Source organism: Narcine bancroftii, chromosome 4, assembly GCF_036971445.1.
Source record: "Narcine bancroftii isolate sNarBan1 chromosome 4, sNarBan1.hap1, whole genome shotgun sequence".
Lineage (NCBI taxonomy): Eukaryota > Metazoa > Chordata > Chondrichthyes > Torpediniformes > Narcinidae > Narcine > Narcine bancroftii.
Genome location: NC_091472.1, coordinates 132,040,884 through 132,057,200, shown reverse-complemented (window position 1 = coordinate 132,057,200; position 16,317 = coordinate 132,040,884). Strand labels below are relative to the sequence as shown.

Below are 16,317 nucleotides of genomic sequence, written 5' to 3'. Positions count from 1 at the left end.
TGGAAAGACTGTTATTCCTCTTGTAACCTTCACTACCCCAAGCACCTCCTGAACCATAGCCACTGCAGTCCTTCTCTTTGAATGCACTGGAACATTGCATCCAGTTATGCTGTTTTTGACCTGTTAGCTGTGATTTTGGAAGTCATCAAGAAAACCTTCTATATCCCACACTGAAATGGTCCCACAGGATCTAAAACTTGAGAAAGCAGATACAACCTCAGTTTTACACAGTGGTCAGAAACTGCTTCTGACAATTCAGCACTTCTTCAGCGCCGTGCTGAAGCGTCATCCTGGATATGTGTCAAAGTTCACAAAGCAGGTTTTGAACATGCAAACCAGACTCAATGATAAAGATCCTAATACTGACCTCAGCTGAAAGTGTGCATGTGTGTGTGTGTGTGTGTGTGTGTGTGTGTGTGTGTGCGTGCGTGCGTGTGTGTGAGTGTGTTTGTGTGTGCATGTGTGTATATGTGCGTGAGTCTGTGCTTGTGCGTGCGTGTATGGATCCATGTACATGCATGTGTGTGCATGTGTGCATGTGCACATCTGCATGTGTGTGTGAGCGTGTGTGTGTGCATGCATGTGCACATATGTATGCATATATATTTTTTGAACTAAAAATTCATATAAGATATTTTTATGGACCATAAGAAGTTTCTGCTTGAGCCAAATTAAATCTTCACATTTTTATATCATTGACAATTAAACTGTTTTTTTATAAAACAACAAATCAGAGTCATGATATATTTCTTATGGGGCCTCTTTCTGTGCTGTGATGTTCTGTGGTTCCATGGTTCTGTGTCTTTATATTTTCTTGTATTTCAGTTTCTGGCAGTTAATTTTTTTTAATTTAGAAGCCGCATGGTAAGAGGCCATCGGTGCCCAAATACACCCATATAACCCATATAACCTACTAACCCCGTTCATCTTTGAAACATGTGAGGAAACCCTCATAGACATGGGAAGAACATTTAAACTCCTTACAGACAGTGGTGGGTTTGAAACCAGGTCACTGGCACTGTAACTATGACACCAACCCCCAGTGATCATGAGTTTATTATCATATACATTGTACAATATAGTGCAACGTCCATTGCACTGAAACTCTTACATGATGCAGCTGAACAGGTACTTTGTAAAAAAAAACAAATATAACTTTAAAAATGTTATTATTATTAATGTATTATAAATAAATATTTACCGATGATGTCAGTCAGTTCTTACTGTCCTGATCCAGTCCAACATGAACAGTAGGCTTCAATTCCCATTGTAGGAATCAGTAGAATAGACACATGGTACTCAGCAGAACTCTGGCTATACTACTCAGTACCCAAGCCACAGTTCAAAGAAGGCACTTACATTCCATGTGAACTTGATTAGCTCTCAGTCCAGGCAAGAATAAGGAATCCAGTTTTCACACCCAACAAAGTATTTTCGTCTTTTGAAAGATCATTATCTGAAATGACATCTGCAATTCTCTCTGCACACATGCTACATGATCTGTGGTGCATTTTCTCAATTTCAGATCTCCACACTCAATATTTTTTTATTTTGTGGAACTTTTATATTTTTCTGCACAAAATACAGGGTTATTCTCCTATGCCATATGTGCTCTGTGATTAGTAAGGGATTGCTTAAGGTGGTATGTGGGTGGAAATAACAAGTATGAAAACCACTGTTTTAATCGTACCTAATTGACTCGTTATTTGCACGGTTTCATAACTCCAAAGGAAATGGGCCCATGACAATTTTTCTCAAGCAAAATATTTCAGTAACAATTGGGTCTAGAGCAGTGATTCTCAACCTTCCCTTCCCACCTACATCCCACCTTAAGCAATCCCTTACTAATCACAGAGCACATATGGCATAGGGAATACTTAAAGTCGTATGCGAGTGGAAACAAAAAGATTGAGAACCACTGTCCTTAAGGTTCATAAACATTTGAAAAGGTTTCGAATCAACTGAAACTGAATTTCAACAGCTAAGTTCAAAATCACATACACATGACATTTTGCATAATCTTGATGACTGACAGAAGAGGCATGAATGGATGGATGGCCTTCTCCTGATTTTATTTCTTATGTTCTTATGTTGACCCTTTTGCCACTGTTCTTGATATTTTGTGCTCAGGTGTACTGAATTTAAAATATTTTCTATCACATTCTGATTAAGTGACAAAATAAATGTCTAAACAATAAGATAATGTCAAAACTTCAAGAGCAGGTTTCACTAATCACATTTAATTAGTTCTGCTATAATGACTTTGTTGATCCATCAATCTCTCCTTGATGCAGATAAAAGAAAGCCTTGTTTTATTTTTGCATACTTCTTAATTTCTGGATCTTTCAAAGCACTTTACATCTAATTAAATAATAGTGCACAGTAAGATCACACAAAACAACAATGCAATATTTGATATTGACATGAGATATTAGATGATGGCCCTTTGCTTTTCTTGGAACAGTGCCTTGGGATTTTTTAAAAATTCCTTACCTCATTGAACCTATGCCAGCTCTCAAAGCCATTTCATAAACCAATTCCCCTGGTTATTTCCCGGTAACAATTCTGTTCCTTGTGCCTACTAACCTCCCACTCTTTATCTCATCATTCACCAATCTTAGAAGAGCTAATCCATTGCACAATGTGTCAAGATAATTCATGCCAAATTAGGAATAAATTTATACTTTGAATCCAAGATTATTGTGAACTGGCATTACTAACCTCTGTCAGATGGAAGATGGGATTGAGGTGCCCATTTCACTATTCCCAAAGAGAGCAGTAAGTTCTCACTTACTGACCATCTCACTGAACCCCTCTATTTTTTTTTCTTACTAAGATGCTGAATAACCTCTTAAATAAATAGTTGTGGGCCAGTGGGTAAAATATCAAGCTCAGACCAATCCCAAGATTTATCTACACCTGGTGCCGTTTCTTATTTGTTTTTTAAATGTTTTTTTTTAATTTAAACATGCAGCACAGTAACAGGCCCTTTCAGCCCAAGAGCCCATGCCACCCAATTACACCCAAATGACCAACACCTCTGGTTCAGTTTTAAATGGTGGGAGGAAACCTGAGCATCTGGCGGAAACCCAAGCAGACACGGGAAAATTTACAACCTCCTTATAGACAGCAGTGGATTCCAACCCCAGTTATTGGTGCTGTAGCAGTGTTATGCTAACCATTACATCAATCGTGCAGCTCTTATCTGGTATTTTTTCCAACAAACTAAAGACAGAAGAAGAATCTATCTAAATACAACAAAAGTGAGAGAAGACTGGGTCAAGGCATAATTTTTAGTTTCACAACACTGTTCACTTGGGACAGGCGTAGATGACTGATAAACCACAAAGAGTGCGCAGTTTGAAAGAGGTGTATTGTAAAGTGAAGGTAGATTGACTGAATCAGTCAAAAAGAGCATAGTTTTAAATCAATCAACCAGTGTTGTTTGCAATGCTATTGCATGACAGGTTACCACTCGAGAGTTGACTCTCGCACGTGTAACAAGAGACCCTGTCTGTTTTATGCCAGAGAGACTGAATCGAGGAAACTGGCTGGGATCAAGAGATGGCAAGGGTGATCAGATGTCCGGTCACTATTGTCACAAATGGAAAAACCCCTCTTCCAGGACTGTCTATAAGCATGACCGTTAGCATATCTGATCATACAGTAATGCAGAAACACAGCAAAATCCATTCTTTCTGGAAAAGACAAAGCAACAGAGGCTGCAAACAAGGAAAGCGAAGATTCCAAACAGGCTTTGGTTTTTAATTGGTTTTGGAGAGTTTTTTTTTAACTAAATACCTGTTCAGCTCAGCAAGTAAGAATTTCAGGGAAATGTTTAAAGGGAGCATTGGGAGGAACTCCTTCATGCAGAGACTGGTGAGAGTGTGGAACGGGTTGCCAGCTGAAGTGATGAAAGCAGGCTAAATGTTGACATTTAAGAAATTTGGACAGGTACATGTATGGTAGGGGTAAGGAGGGCCATGGTCTGGGTACAGATTAATGAGACTAGGCAGCATAATAATTTGGTACAGACTAGAGGGGCTGAAGGACCTGTTTCGGTGATGTAGTGTTTTGTGGCTCTCTGGTTGTCTATCCATTATACAATATATATGACAATAAATTCATTGTCATTCTATGTGCTCATTCAAACAAAACATGGACAGGTTCGATGGAGCTGCATTTAAAACCATGAAACCACTTCAAATTTATGGTTTCCTGTTTTAAATATGGAGTAGTCTCTCATTAAATAATTTATAAAAATGAAGTTGAGAGTGTGTGGCAAAGTCAATTGGATGTGAATATTGCATCTCCAGCCAGCAAATGATTCAATGCCTTCCAATGCTGCCATCTTTTTTCTTAGTCATTTACTTGAAGTTCCACTGAGTGATCAAACCTAGGTTTTAATTCAAACTGGCACTGTCACCCGTACATCAGACAGTCAGCTTTAAGCAGTGGCCAACAGTCTAGACCAGGGCTTCCCAAACTTTTTAACTCATGGAACGTTTTTGGGGAGCACTTGGAAATCGCAAAACCCCAATCACCATTTACAGTTTAAAAGATCTAGTATATACACAAGCATATAAATAAATAGATATAAAGTATATACAAGCATATAAAAAAAGTAATTAAACTCACCAGTAGTGGATTAATTTCCACCTAGGCCCTAAGATGAGCTTTAGTGAAGACCCCCCCCCCCCCCCCACTACCTGACCTTGCCCCGCCATGGACCCGGGCTAACTCTGCCATCCTTCACTCCTCGATGCAGCCCAGGCCGCCTCCACTGCCCTTCGCTCCCTGCCGTGGCCCAGGCCGCCTCCGCCGCACCTCGCTCTCCGGCTTAGGGAGCAAGTGAGGGAGAGAGGGAGTGAGTAAGTGAGTGAGCATGGGGGGGGGGGAGGGACGGAGCGAGTGAGCAAGAGGAGGGGAGGCAGTTTAAAATGTGGCCAGCCTTTCACCAAAAGAAATCCAATCTCATTGATTGAAAATAGCATCTTGAGGCCTGATGTCTGTGCTGAGGTCTGCACTGCTAACGTCAGGACTCAATATGCCATTTTATTTTGTTAGCGTAGAGGCATCACAGGTAAAACATAATTTAAATTTAAATTTAAATTAAACAAAAACTGTTTTTTCACAGATTTAGTTATTAGTACCTATTTCTTCCACAGAACCCATGCGCCTTTCCGTGGAACAAAGTTTGGGAAACACTGGTCTAGACCAATAGCCCTTCGCAGTTTGATTGTCAATTTAAGGCTGCAGTAATTTCAGTCTGCCAGATTCAAGTTTCACCCATCATTGAGAACAGGTAGCTGTTGGCTATTAATCCTTTCACTAATGCTGTCAATGCAATGCCAGCAACTACTTGCAGTTCCTGCCACTTTGGCTTGGCGTGGAATCAACAAAGAGTGCTGGTAACTTTTAAGTCCAAACTAGCATTCATTTGCAGACTGCCTATCACTGAATGTGAATGAGGATGCATTGAGAGGGCCAAAAAATAAAAGTTAGTCATGGGTGATTGTGCTTGGTGGTGTGGCAGGTTATTGGCATTGTCATTCCTACAGATTGGCAGTCACTGCCAAAGGCAGTTAGACCAAGGCGAGAAGCTGTTTCAATCTCCCTTCAAGTTAGTATGGCAACCATTGAACTGGACAAGTCAAAGCCAGAACCTATTTGATTTTCCACAATGTCAATATACACGAGGTGTGTTATGCAGACTAGGACATGTTCAGAAAAATCAACTTTTTAATTCTTGTGCTTCATAATGGATGACCATAGCCCATGAAACCAGGCACAAGAGAGATTACAGATGCTGGAATGTGGAGCAAAAAATAAACAATCTGCTGGACGAATTTAACAGCTTGAGCAACATCCATGAGAGAAAAAGAATGTTCAAAGTTTCAGGTCAGAGCCCTTCATCAAGATTTCATAGCTGAATGTTTTTGAATCAGGGATGTGATAAAGTTACTGCTTCAGGAGCCAAAATTTGCATTTATTAAGTTTATAGTTTCATTGGTCTATATGTGGTCCCCCTAAACTGTTTAACTGTACCTTTTCTCCATATCCTCCACTTTTTCTGTGTCTTCAAGCAAGGCTATTAACGGCTGGCAAATGCACCACAGGACAGGATAATACCTATTGGTCCATTAGGGAAATGTCTCTTGGCAGCCATCAATAAGAGCTTATCTGTGATGGGAAATGATGGAAATACTCTGAAGGTATCAGTGGATAAAACTTAAAACATCATCTCTCATTCCCTCACCACAGCTGCTGCCTGTTTTGCTGAGCATTTCCACAATTTCCTACTTTTATTTCAGGTTTCTGTCATGTGCAGTTATTAGTTAACCAGCATGAGCTGTTTTGTTGGTTATGCCTGTCTGTAAAAGACACGTAGAATTCACCACTCTTATCAGCCATGGCTGAACACTGTCTGGATTTTCAATTTGTACAGTGAACAATTACAGGCATCTTTATCACATATAGAGGGATTTACTTCATCTTCATAGTTTGGAAGCCCAGAAAACTGGAATCATGATCTCAAGCACCTTTAGCTAACTTACTATTTGTAGAACTCTTAACACAGGTCATTTGCCAACAATATCTCTCCCCTTTCACATATTAAATTCAACTCTTATTGTAAACTTCACAGCCAGGAGATAAAAGGAGAAATTCCCTTTGGCTGTCAATGCAAAATACTTTTAAGAATATAGACCACCATTGCTCTCATGTCTCTACAGGCATACCACAGTAGTCGGCTGTATAAAAAAGGGATGAGTCAACATACAGGAGGGAGATTGAAAAGATTGCACTCAATGTCACCAAGACCAAGGAGCTGATTGAAGACTTTAGGAAAATAAAACTAGAAGTGTACAATCCAGTGATCATTGAGGGATCAGATGTGGAGACAATTCCTGGGAGTCATTATCTCAGAGGATCTTTCCTGGACCCATCATACTAATTTCATTGTGAATAAAGCACGTCAGTTCCTCTATGTCTTCAGGAGTTTGTGAAGGTTCAGTATGTTATTGGAAACTTTGGCAAGCTTGCACCAATGTGTCATGGAAAATGTGCAGACCAGCTGCATCACGCCCTCGTATAAGGGCACCAGTACTTCTGTGTGGAAAGCCCTGCAAAAGGTAATGGACACAGCCCAGCACATCACAGGTGATACTCTACACCATCAAGAACATTTACAGGGAACGCTGCCTCGGAGAGAAGAAGGAATCCACATGACCCTGAGCATGCTTTATGCTCACTGCTGTTATCGGGAAAGAGGTACAAGCATCTCTTTACTGAACCTGGAATAGCTGCTCCCCTTCCACCACCAGATTCCTGAACAACATTCATATACTCTTTTAAAGACTAGTACTTTGCTTATTATCTATTACTGAATATTTATTTTCTGTATTGCTGTCAGTTTATTTACATTTCTTTATTTTTTGTTTACCTTTCTTTCTTTTTTATGCAATTCTTTCAATAAGTAGAAATTCTGCCTGGCCCACTGGAAAAAAGAATTTCAAGGTTATATGTGATGTCTCTGACAATTATTCAAGTCAATATATTTTATATTTTAAATATAATTACTGTTAAATCATAAATATTTAAATATAATAAAGACTACATGTATACATGTATATGCTGTTATTACAGTTTTTTTTGCACCACCAATAAGTAGTAATTCTGCCTCACCTGCAGACAAACGAATCTTAGGGTTGTATATGATGTCATGTATGTAATTTGACAATAAATTTGAAATATGACTTACAATCCTTTCAATATTCAAGATATAATTTATTGTCATAGTAATAAAACAGTGTCATATTACATGAAATTTCTTTTTGCCTACTGCAAGGCAGATAAAATCGTCACTGGCAGGAATTGCCTAATCACATCTTACAGTCAGAGAGAGAGAGAAGCAAAAGAGAGTTTGTCCCCCCTCATAGTCACCAAGTGTCCGTAGATTCGCCTCCAGCACTTCCGCAGCCCCCACAGCCACACGGAGTCCAGTCCAAACCATCGGCAACCCGAGCTCCAGATCCGAACCTCCGACATGGTCAAGAATTCTTCAGTGCTTTCGGCACCTCCTTGCATCCTGGTTCTGATACCTGGTACCCTTCCGCCCAGCTTGAGCCAGTCTCCAGCAGCCCAGAGCTTCCATGGGTTCCTCACCTCGAGTCGCCAGCAGTCTGCCACATGCATTAGTCCGTCAGCCGCAGGGCCCCCTCACTGGTCCACTGCCATGGTCACTGTTCCTGCGGGTTGGCTCCTCTGCTTCTCCTTCTCAGACAGTGTCCTGCTCCTGACCTCTGCTTCCCCGGAGTCTGCAGCCCCTTGTGGCTGTTGTCGATTAATAGGCGCCACCACCTTGGGGCCAATACAGGGGCTCCGGCAGTACCACCATCTAGCTCCGGCAGTAGCGTCATCTTTTTAAGCCAAAATTATCTAAATATATGTTTTATACTCACAAAGTATAGTAAGCAGAAGGTTTTCTTTCCTCATTTCCTATGTGTTTGGGGTCCTAACTAAATGGAGCTGGTGCTTTTCCAGGGCACAGCCAGCACATTGTCTTGAGGACCTATCCCCAAGAGTGAGAGCGACTAGCATGTAAAGATGATGTCAGCCTCTACATAACAGTGTGGTATGGTTGCTGTAACTAATTGGATCGGAGGTCAATCCACAGGACCATAAGAGTGGCTGAGAAGATCACTGGGATCACTACCTTGACCCCAAGGATCATTGTCTGAAGAGGGTGCGCTTAACTGTTGAGGACCCCTTCCACCCCACACACAGCATCTTTCAGCTACTCCCATCGGGAAAGAGATACAGGAGCCAGCACCAGTAGGCTGAGAAACAGCTTCTTCCTGCAAGCTGTGAGAAGGCTGATTAGCCATAGGAACTTCTCACTCTAAACATCCAAAACTCTGATATTTACTGAACAATATTTATTTTTGATTATTATATATGTCTATTTGTCCTGAGTATGTATTGTTATTCTGTATATGTGTTATGTCTGCTTAAGTGTTTGCATGTTTTGCACCGAGGACCGGAGAACGCTGTTTTGTCGGGTTGTACTTGTGCAATCGGATGATAATAAACTTGAACATCAATGTTCAACTGAAAGTCCTCTTGGACCCCATTTGGTGATGAGACATTCTTATAGGAAGACCCTTGACACCTTGGCAATAGTTGATATCACTTCACTTGTCTTGGTTTTCATTTAATATCTTTCCTCTTTTTCCACTGATTTTGTACCCATTGCAGATATCACGTTAGTAAAGGACTTGTTATAGGGGAAGCACACATTTTAATCACTCATTTTGCTGTCCAGGAGCTTTGGAAGAACTGAATTTACATGGTGGAAACCAGGACATTGAAAGTAATATTGCCCAAGGGAAATCGATTGTGCTACTGCAGATCAAGGTCAAAGGCTCAAAAACACCAAATGAAATGTGAAACTATCAACATGAATCTTGGAAGTTTTATTTTCCACCATCTTTCGGTCAACTGGCTTCCACGTCTCCACAATGTACAAATGTGGTACTTGGTTTTAGATCTGGATCTTATGGTTCCAAATGTAAGATTACTCTTGTTCTGTGTCAGCCCACCAGCTAATTTGTTATAAAGCTAAACATCACCAATGCTGCAAATTGAAAATGAAGCAGAAAGTGCAGGAAATGTTCAGAAGGCTAAGGAAGCATTTATGAAGAAAGAAACGTAGCTTATGTTGGTGATTAATTTTGTTTAACTTGCCACCTTCCTTTTTTTAGCTTCATGTATGTAGTGAAAACCAGCTTTTCGTAGAATTTTATTTAAAAAGCTAATTTGTATATTACAATCTCACGCTGGCAGAATGCATGTGTGCAGCAGTTACATTGTCAAGAAACTGGCACTCCATGTGATTTCTGTCCAATATTATCACAATCTGAGCACAGTCCTGGATGTAGTGAGAACAAAATATTGTTCTACAGATGCAGCCAGACTTGTTGGTTATTTTGAGTATTTCCTATTATCCTCTCTTGGGAAACAAACTGAATATTCAGCTCATGGGTGGTCTTCTGCAGGAATACTAAGAAATTTATACTTTTGAAGTCAAGAATGGCAATGATTATTAATGGCCTTTTTTTTTCCTGCTCATAGAATCAGCAATTGAGGTAAGGTTGAAATTAAGAAAGACAGAATGTGCTCTGAATGGACATAGTGAGCATTATCACAATATTTACAATAGAAAAGTCCTTTGTACTAAACCCTTTCACACTAGCAACCCACTAAACAGGTGAGTAAATGTGTTGCAGTACTGGTTGAATATCCACACTGGACTATAAATTCCCCGGTTCATGTGTATATCGTGGATCTAAGGAGGGCCCAACCTCCAGTGGAGATGTCCTGAGTGACGTATTATGTACCCATAGGGCAGTGAAATCGTAGCGCACAATGTATAAAAGACCATAGGAAAATCTACCACATTGGGCTTCAGATTGTTCAAACTTAGGACAAACCCACTGGTCAGCTTGTCATTATTCCCTAAACAATAGAATATAACAACTATTTACATAGCATTACATTGTATTACGTATTAGTAATCTTGAGATAATTTAAAACACAGATACGCTCTAACAGCTCTACCAGCCACGTGCTGACAGCTCCATCAGTCGCCCTGTGACAGCTCCACCAGCTGCCATGTGAAATATAACTACCCTAATATTAAAACTACCAGAATGACACACACATGCAGGCACTAATATCACTAATGATACCTGGTTGAGTGGGTTGGCTGTTCACCCTGCAGCTAAGTCAACTCGGCCAGGCTCTGATACAACCTCCCTACCAAATACCAGAGCCTAGATGATTTTTACCCCTTCTTCCCCGTTGGGAGTGTTCACTCTGCTAGGTGACCTGCTAAATACCACTAAGTTGCCCAGTTCAACCCATGTTATTTAGCAGTTTGAAAGGGGCTATTTATTGTAATCTATGTCCTTGAGTGTTACAAGCCTTCAGACGTTTCACCTGAAGGACATTGTTATCTTCAGTTTGTCTCAAGAAGGATGAACAACTTATGTAGCTGCCAATCGACAAAGCAAGGTTCTAAAGTAAACCATATATCATTTATTTTAGCATAATTTTGATTCACTCTTCTCCAGATCTATAAAACTCACAGTCAAGATGAAAGACGGTCAGTAAAACATGATTCAACATATGCTGCGGGAGTTGCATCCTGTCAGAGGCCACATTCCAGCAACATGAGTAAATTACCACCTGTTTCCAGCAGGATGATAATCAAAGCATTAATACATTGTGTACTACAGTTAACAAATTACAGTGGTATCAGAAATTGTAGTGTAACATCCTTATAATTAAAACTGTCGATCTTCCCATTACTGTGTCATCATCAGTGGTGTATCTAGGTACAATACCACCGATGGCAAGCACATTTATTGCACGCACCTACCCCCATTAAAAGAACACACATAAAGCTGACAGTTGGGCAGTTTTCACACACCATTGGGCTAGTTTTGAAGATCGGGCGCGTGTGTATTGGGCACTTTCTCAGAGGTCATGTATTCCCCTTCCCTAAATCAGCATCGTCCCTCAGAGCTGGGTTCATTGTAATAGGGTTAGAAGTGGGATGGGTGAAAGGTTTATAATGGGAGAAGCAGTCATTTTCACTCTTTCCCTCCTTCACCCTTCCTCTGTTTAAAGCCTCTGTGCCTGCCATGCGATTACACTCATTTGCTTTGTTCGAGAAACAGCAAGTTGAATATACAGTATATTGATGTCCAACCATTCCAGAGCCGGGCACAGGAGCATGCTGTCTGGAGACTGCAATATACTGCTGTTTACTGCCGTTGCACCAGCAGTGACTGAATGCCGCCCCTTCTGCACCCAAGGCCGGGCCAAACCGGCCTAACTGTGGAGCCCAGAAGGGCACCCTGTACCTCAACTTCTTTTCTCATCCCAGAATAACTCTGCCCAGATTCAGTGGGAATCAACATGCACATGGAGGGGTTGGAGTAAACTCTTGAATTCTCACTGCTGCAATTCCCCGCTTACTTCAATGGAAACGACAACTCTCCCTTTGTTTTGCAAGAATCTGCTGGAGGCCACGGATTATGCAAGGGGACTCCTGGTGAAGATAAATATTGAGCAAGTCAGGCATGGGTTTTTTATTTCCGCTCCACACACATATTTCTCCCCTTGCACTTTTCTGCCACTTCAGGATGAAATAAAGTCTTACCTACAATTGTTCATCACCAGCACGCCCTCTAAGGTCTGCTTTGCCTAATAGTAGCGCCAGTTCTGGGTGCAGTGCCGCCAAAACTCATTGGAGCGATGCTCTGGCAGCTCACCAGACTGCTCCGGGTCGATATCTCTGGGTTGCTCTGGCACCTTGCTCAATGCAAGATCAATGGGCAAAATGGCCATCTTCCTTACCCATAATTCCCCACGCAGCTGGAACTGCTTTGCATTTCCCTGGTGCTGGCACAGTTCCAGCTCTGTGGGGGATTATGGGTAAGGAAGATGGCCATTTTACCCATTGATCCTGCTTTGAGTGAGATGCCGGAGCAACCCCGAAATGACCTGATGACCTACCGGCCCAGAGGAGCCAGGTAAGGTGCTCAAGTGAGCCCTGGCCGCACCGCACCCCTGAGATGGAGATTCATTGTTGGGCTAGGGACTTGGACATTGGGTGGGCAAGGCAAAGACAGTGGCGTATCCCCCTGCAAGTGCTGCCCAAGGTATGTGCCGTAGCTGCCATACTCTAGATACGGCTATGATTATCATATCCTCTTGCTGCATTTATCCCGTTTGGAACGTTGTGGGGGGTTGGGTGATGGGGAGGGAGGGGGCTAAAGTGGGGGTTTGTATAAACAGGTACAATAGCAAAATTTCTGATACTTTTAGATGGGGAAGAAAATGTGCAGGCAAATGGAATTAGTGCAGTTTGGCATCATAGTTGGCACAGAATTGCCTGTTCCTGTCTTTGAAAGTGAATATACAGTGATACATGCACAGTGGGGGAGCACTGTTTCAACAGACTATTTGTCTATTACCGGTTAAAGGGCGATGCAGGAGCCAAATCCGCCTTGACTTTGAGATTAAATTCTCAACTAATGACATAAAGGAAAGTTTGAATGCACCAGCAGAGAAATTCAACTTAATTGGTCCATTTTTTAATTAAATCAAATGTTGGGAGGGTAGATTTTGGGCCGCTTGTTTCCAATATCCATGGAAAATGTGCAGGGCTGCCAAACTGGGTGAAGTGTCATTCATATGATTTTAGGGTAACAGCATGAAGCAAATGTTCAGCAAATCACCCACTCACTGCTAATTGTGGAGACTAAATCTGGTCAGAAACCAATGAGTTGGGTGTGAGCCTGTTTTTCTTCACTGAGTTATTCTGGGTCTCAAGCAAGTTCTTAAACCAAATGCTTCTGGTAATTCAAGAAACGTGCGAGGAGTTCTCTCCTGGCTCCAGCCAAACCACGGTAGTCAAGTGGCAATTTACAGCTGAAGCAGAGAATGGACAAAGTCTGTTATACTTCCTGGGTTTCAATGTCTTGACTATGAAGCAGGGCGCTCTGATAATCACGTTCATTATAGCCCAGGCCTACCCATATGTGCATCATCAACTGGTTTTATCAGGAGTAACTCTTAGAGGAATGATCAGAGACTCTTGGCTGGGATTGGAGTCACGACCTTCACTATCCATTCTCATTGAGGCAATTAACCACAGTGCAGAGATACTCAAATATGTAACCAAACCAAAGACAAAAGGTCAGTGGACAAAGAGATAGTCATATGCATATCCCCTGCCCCTGTTTACTGGTGTCCCCTCCCTCCCTTATCCATGTATTACCTCTTGTGTATGGGCCTGTGCTCCTCCCCTTGTTCTTTCCACCCCCACCATTTTATGTAAGCACTTATCTACATTTTGCTTATCCTTTGTTGAAAGGCTCATGCCCAAAACATTGGTTTTGTATATTTATCTTTGCTGTATAAAGCATACTGTTTGACCTGCTGAGTTTCTTCAACATTGTGTTTTTACTTCAATCATGTCATCTGCATATTTTCATGTGTTATGTCATATACATATTTTCTGGTTGAATCTCATCAGATTATATAGTTTTGCGAATAATTGTTAATCTGGGACATAACTTCTTTTATTAACCATTGCAAGCATTAATTTAGCTTTTCCTTTCTTTTACTGTCTGCAAATATAAATTGATACAGAGCACATTGTTAGTTTCTAGTGAAAATTAAGCTAAATATTTAGCTGATTCCAATGTTCCACATGTGAAGTTTCTTTTAAAATAACTATACTTTATTACCTAAAGAACTCACTCAGGTTCACATGGAGACATCCATCTTTAATCTATCCAAGCTGCCACAAATTAGTCAGGAGGATCACTAGCACGCCATCTCCACATCCCCTTTTCTGGAGATGTACAATCTAACAACATGACACTATTCATTTCAATTTAAAGTTCAACACAAACGTAAACACAACATCAGCACCACAACCTTTTTAAGCGTGCAGTTCCTTTTCTTTTAGAGATTCTGTCTGTCAGGTGCTTTGATAATATGTGGATCTTCTTAACCCAGGTGCTTGTGCCAGCTCTGCTGGTCCACTACTGTCTCGCACAGGTGGTGTTTCCTCTGTTTCTGTGCTGGCTGGATCTTCTGCATTTGTCTGTTCCTGTGGTGTCTCTTGCATTTTCAGCAGGCTCTTTCGATTCCTTCTCAATATTTGACCATCCTCTGTTCTGACCGTGTAGGATCTTGGATTTACTTCCTCCAGAACAGTGGCCTTATTGTCCCAAGTGTTGGAATCTCTGAGTCTCACTGTGTCATGTTGTGGCAATGGCCCTAAGCTTCTTGCTGACTTGTCATAGTTTGCTTTTTGTCTCCATTGCAGATGCTTTTGTTTCTGTTTGACATCTTCTTGTTTGAGTCTGCAGAGTAGGGAAGTGTGTTCCCATGTTCAAATAAAAAAAGCTCGGTAACTCAATAGAGCAAGATTCGGATCTGAGCCACTGTCTTGTGCTTTCTTGAATGACTGTTTAACTGTGTGAACTCCTTTCTTTGCTTTACTTTGTTTTGATTTGACTGTGGATGCAGTGGACTTGAAGTCACATGTTGAAAATCATACACTTCTGCACCTAAAAGACTTGAATGCCAATATAAGGAGGGAACATTATCAGATTAAGACCAGGGATAAAATCACAAGTGAGATGCCCAGTGCAACATTTTTCACTCAATTGGATACATCCCAGGGCTTCTGGCAAATAAAACTGTATGATGATAACACAAAATACTATACATTTAATACACTATTTGGCCAATACTCCTGTCTGATAATGCCTTTTGGAAATTCCTCAGGTCCAGAGGTGTTCCACAGGAAAATGGCACACACCACAGAAGGCATAAATGGGGTTTGTGTGTACACGGATGACATGATCCTATGGGGATCCACACAAGAACAACACAATGAGAGGCTCATCAAAGTGCTACAATGGATCTAGAAGTTAAAGATTAAAGTTAAACAGAGAAAAGTGCCAGTTTAGTGTGAAGGAAATCACCTTTCTCAGAGATAAACTGTCAGAGACAAGTGTAGAGCCAGACAAGAGCATGGTAAAAGCAATTTTAGAGATGCCCAGACCCACTGACAAAAGGCATATTGAGAGTGCTGGGAATTATCAATTTCATTGGTAAATTCATATCAAACCTATTTTCCAAAACAATGTACCTAAGGAAGTTGTTACAGAACAAATGTAAATTTAAGTGGACAGACAGCCACGAGGAAGAATGGGGACAACTGAAGACCATTCTAACAACAGACCAGAATTTTTGACGTTCTTTGAAGCATGCAGAATGAGAAGAAAGAGAAAACCAGATCATGCTGGGAGACAATGCTGCATGCATTAAAGCCAAACATCCAGTATGATCTGTCATCCATTTCTCCTCATGATGTGCTCTATCATGTCAAAACAGGGTAGCCTACTACTCAATTGCTAGTGTAATGTGAATTTTAAAAAATTATTATAAAGAAACTTGGGTTCTTTTAAAACAACTGTACCTTATTAGCTAGAGAACTCACTCAAGATCGTGTGGAGGCATCCATCTTGAATCTACCCAAGCTGCCACAAACTCATCTCCAAGTCCCTCTAGTGATGAGGAGAATCACTAGCACTCTATCACTACACCACGTGGCACAAATAATCCAGAGCCAACTAATTAGATGACACGTTCTATGGTGTAATAGCTTTTATGGTTACTGAGTTAAATGAATGCAATCATTGAGAAAATCTCAGTTAAAGACCT

General features: G+C 41.1%; 1 long non-coding RNA gene across 1 annotated transcript in view; it reads right to left on the bottom strand.

The window, feature by feature from the left end:
• LOC138759960 (uncharacterized) overlaps positions 1-16,317 on the bottom strand; it is a 75,976-nt gene that overhangs the window by 38,665 nt on the left and 20,994 nt on the right. Inside the window, exon 2 of the long non-coding RNA XR_011355275.1 lies at positions 7,445-7,498. This is a non-coding gene — a long non-coding RNA (uncharacterized lncRNA). The remainder of the gene's footprint in view (positions 1-7,444; positions 7,499-16,317) is intronic.